Source organism: Chiloscyllium plagiosum, unplaced genomic scaffold (genome assembly GCF_037043375.1).
Source record: "Chiloscyllium plagiosum isolate Xiang-an unplaced genomic scaffold, Cpla_swu_hap1 HiC_scaffold_35, whole genome shotgun sequence".
Taxonomy (NCBI): Eukaryota; Metazoa; Chordata; class Chondrichthyes; order Orectolobiformes; family Hemiscylliidae; genus Chiloscyllium; species Chiloscyllium plagiosum.
The window spans coordinates 53,745,338-53,749,964 of record NW_028270173.1 but is presented as its reverse complement, the minus strand read 5'-3'; the positions used below and the strand labels follow the sequence as shown (position 1 = coordinate 53,749,964).

At 44.0% G+C, this 4,627-nt stretch overlaps 1 pseudogene across 1 annotated transcript in view; it reads left to right on the top strand.

The window, feature by feature from the left end:
• Positions 1 to 4,627, top strand: part of LOC148140908 (class I histocompatibility antigen, F10 alpha chain-like) — a 205,817-nt pseudogene that overhangs the window by 113,168 nt on the left and 88,022 nt on the right. The window lies entirely within an intron of this gene.

Sequence of the window (4,627 nt, the reverse complement as noted above, 5' to 3'; positions counted from 1 at the left end):
TCAAGAAGGCAGCTCACCACCACCTTCTCAATAGGGACGGGCTGTCCATGCTGGCCAAGTCCCACAAATGAACAAAAAAATTAAGATGGTCCTATGCTAAAACAAGCCAACCCAGTCAGGAGTTATGTTTGTTGACCAAACATTGACCAGCTCGAACATTTCACATGCAGGTCAATGTTCTGGCGCTTAAGCAACCTTTATGGAGTTAGAAGAATTGTTGACGCACGGGGAGGTTTGGTTGATAAAGCCCACAGAAAGTCTGGATGATTTCCAGGACTATTCCTTGTGCCAGGAATTCAATGATGAGAATTATCTAGAGCCACGTGGGAAAGGAGTGCAGTACCTTGAGTCAGCAGGGCATTGGCAATTGGCCAATCTCAACAGCAAATAAAAAGTAGGGAGGTAACTGGGTTTGATTGTCAACCCAGCAGCTTAACCAAGGGAGGGATCAGCTTGAGATCCGATTGCTGGAATTTAAATGACAAGAGGAAGCTCAATCACATTCGGGGTTTGGACGAGATGGTGATACTTTTATAGCACTTTAGCCTCTGGGTCACAAGGTTCTGGGTTCATTTTGACTCTCAGCCTGAGCATGAAAATCAGTGCTTGTGCTCCTGTGTAGGACACATTGAGTATTGCATTGTTGAGCTGCCGTGTATTATTTGAGACAAAGTCACAAACTGTCTGTTCGGGAGGATACAAACAATCATCACGACACAGTTTTGGGATGTTATTCCCAGTCACCAAGCCCACAGTCACCATCCCAGAAATCAGATTGCATGGTCATTGTCACATTGCTGTCTGCTGGAGCTCGCTGTGTGCAAATTGCCTGTCAGATATAACATGAGAAAATGTGAAATTGTCAATTTTGACAGGAAAAATCAAAGAAACCATATTTTTGAAATGGTGAGAGATTACACAGCCCTGTGGTGCAGAGGGATTGTGGGGCATGAAGCACAAAAGGTTTGTGTGCAGCTGCAGCAAGTAATTTGGAAAGTGAGTCAAATGTGATCATTTATCACACGAATAACTGAACATAAAAATGTAGGCAGGTTATGCTTCAGTTATACATGGCACAGCTGAGATCACATCTGAATTATTGCTGACAATGTTGTCACTTAATTTAAAGAAAGACGCAAAGACATTTGGAAGCAGTTCAGAGAAAGTTTCCCAGAATTATACCTCGAACATGTTAGTTTTCTGATAAGGGAAGGTTGGACAGACTTGGCTTGTATTATAGAGGAGTGAAAGGGGATTTGATTTCACACATAAGGCCCTGACTGGTCAATGTCAGGTCATGAGATGAGATATTGTTCATCAATACAATTTTGCTGTTTCTGCTGACCCTGGATACCCAGGCGTGAGATGGTGTGTCTGAATGGAGTCTATCTTATTTAGCTCGTCAGTAATGGAACACGATATGATGGATATTATCGTCAGCATCAAGACAGGGCTTTGTTTCTGATAGGCTGTGAGGTGGTCACATGTCCCAATGCTGTCATGGCCAGATGCATCGGCACAATGGACAGTGATGAAGATTAGGCTTATCGCTCATATTGGTTCCCTCAATCCAGCCTCAGCCACCTTGACTAGTATGGGATGCTGCCAATGCACTCATGGTGATCAACATTGAAGGTCACCATGCAAAGCACATCCTCTAGCCTTACCAACATTCCAAATGACGCCCAGCATGGAGGTGAACTGATACATTGGCTGACTATTGCTTTACCTGTCTGTGGAACAGCTTTCCCAATTTGGTCTAGCTCTCTAGGTATGGGTGCAGGGTCACTGCACAGAGAGTGCCTTTATTGTTTCCAGTAACTGCACTGGTACTGGGTGATCCATCCAGTTTGATTCATATTTCACTCCTGTGTTCAGCTGATGCAATGGTTTGGTGGTTCATTTCAGAGGGCATTTAAGTGTCAAGCATGTGACTGTGGGTCCAGGGTCACATGTAGCCTATTATCTCACTGTATTTGATGTAAACATACCAATTGTACAACAAGTGTTGGTGAGATATTAATTCCTTATGTCGAGATAATTGAAGAGTTCACTGGGTGAAGCACATGGGACCTGGGCTGTATTCAGAGTAATGGGACTAACTACATCACAGCTCGATGGGAGGGATTGGCAGCAGTTTGAGAAAAACACCCTGACAGGTACATGCACGTCATAGACCAGACTGGGTGGAGAGAGCAGATTGCCTCTCCTGAAGAACATTAACAGGTTTTTACAACCATCTAACATTTTTGTGATGATCACTCAGCAGACGAGATTTTATTTGAGATTTATGAACTAATTTATTTCAAATTTCCCAAGCTGCCTCGTTGGGATTTGAACTCACATCTCTGGAGCATTAGTGTAGATTTATGAGCATCAGAATATGGTCACTATATTCCCATGCTCTGACATGACAAAGTACGATGAACAACTGACCCGGTATCACTCAGCATTAACACTAAAATTACCTCCTCGATCAACACAGTCCTCCCCATTTCCTAGTTAATTCCTCACCAATTTTCTTTTAAGGAAAATACATGATTTATCTTCAGGCTGAAGTCAATGCCCCCAAACTGATAGATGAGAGAACCAGAAATAATACTCACAGGCTTGACCATGACCTTTGCAGGAGGTTAGCTTACCAGATTGTCTGAATATTTAATATTTGCACTGCTTAAACCTCTTCTCTCAGAAGCAGTAGAGAGGAGAGTTGAGGGAATGGGTGGGGTATCCATTTCAACTTTCATGCAGTAAACGACTGTGGATGAGCATTGAGAGGTAAGACCATTGCAGAGCTTGACAATGCAACTGCCTAATGTACAAAATCACAGTCAAATTCATCAGAGGGTAAACACCAGTCAAACGGCAGTGACTGATTACTGATTCAGGCCAATGTGGGAGGGACGAAGGTCCCAGGAGTATCCCAGAAACAGCAAATGGATCATTGCTATTCAGAAACCGAGCTGAGCTTTCTGATATCGGATATTTGTCGCAGATATATATTTCATAAAGATACCGGGGAACATCTTAGTTCAACACCATCCGAGTGAATGGGCAAATGGGTTAACCATCTTATCTCAGGCAGTCTCTTCAAGAATGTGGCACACCTATCTAATCATCTTAGACAGTCTCTTCAAGAATGTGACACACCTATCCAATCATCTTAGACAGTCTCTTCAAGAATGTGGCACACCTATCCAATCATGTCACACAAAAAACGGATACTCCTCTCACACAATAAACGGGGCAAATCTGGCAAGAGTCAGGTTAATAAGAGCAATGAGGTGAGGTGAGGCTCTTTTCGGTCATGGCTGACTATGAATTGCATCCTTGTTGTTGTCGCTTCCTGCTTCCCTGAAGCAACGTCGCTTGTGACTGAAGAGACCGATACTGGACAGACAATCCCGGTCACAGAGATCACATCTATATGTGGTCATTGATCTGATAGAGCTGCTGCACTCCTTCCTGCGTGCCCACTTGTCTGCTGCAGCGCTCACATCAATAGGGACCAATAGCAGTGAGAGGCAGACAGAGCATGGAAACTTTTACACAGGAGGGCTGATTGTGATAATGCAATTGATGTGGATCCAGGGACTTCCAAAAGACATTGGACAAATTGCCACATAACAGGCTTGCTGCCAGAGGAAACGTCCCATGGAGTAAAGGAGACAATGACAATGTGGAGTTTGAATGTGTGGGAAATTAGATACTGCTGCAAAATGATGTTTTATTTTTGATTGCAGGAAGGTTTCTAGTGGGAGTTGTTCACGGGTTGGTCCTGGGACCAATGCTTTTCTTGATGTAATTGAATGACTTATACTTAAATGGAGAGGACACAACTTAAATATATGAAGATGAATCCAAAGTTGGGAAGTATCCTGAACAGCGATGATGATAACATCAACTTCAAGAGGAGATGCAAAACGAATTAAAGGATGCAATTCTGAGGGGAGTGCAAGTCCAGAGAGACTGGGAGAACTGGGGTTAGGAACTGAAAACAACAAATGCTGGAGATCACAGCGGGTCAGATGGCATCCATGTGGAGAGAGCAAAGTAATGTTTCAAGTCTAGATGACTCTTCATCAGAGCTGACATGAAGTGGGGGGGGAGGGGGCAGCATTTATGCTACAGTTAGGTTGGGGGAGAGGGCGTGGGGCTGGTGGGGTGTAGAGTGCTGGTGGAGAAAAGATGTTGATTAATGTTTGGAAGGAGAGAATGGCAGAATAATGGTGTGTCTAACTACTAGATGGGAAAGGACAGGCTGTCCCACTGGGGTGGGGGGAGGGAACGAGAGGACATGGCGACAGAGGATGCAACAAATAAAGCTGTAAAGGAATAACTTGGAGAAGGTAACAAATAAAATAAAAGAAAAGGAAGAAGTCGGAGGTGGTTCACAATCTGAAGGTGTTGAACTCAAAAAAGAGTTGTGGGCCGGGACCAGTGTGGGACTGGAACAAGGATTGTTCCACATCCCCCAAAAAGAGGCAGGTATAACTGGAACCCATGCAGGTCCCCTTGGCCACTCCTTTGACTTGGCAGAAGTGAGATGAATTAAAGGAGAAATTGGTCAGTGAGAGAACAAGTTCAGTCAGGGGGAGGAGAGTGGCACTTAAACTAACAGGCATTT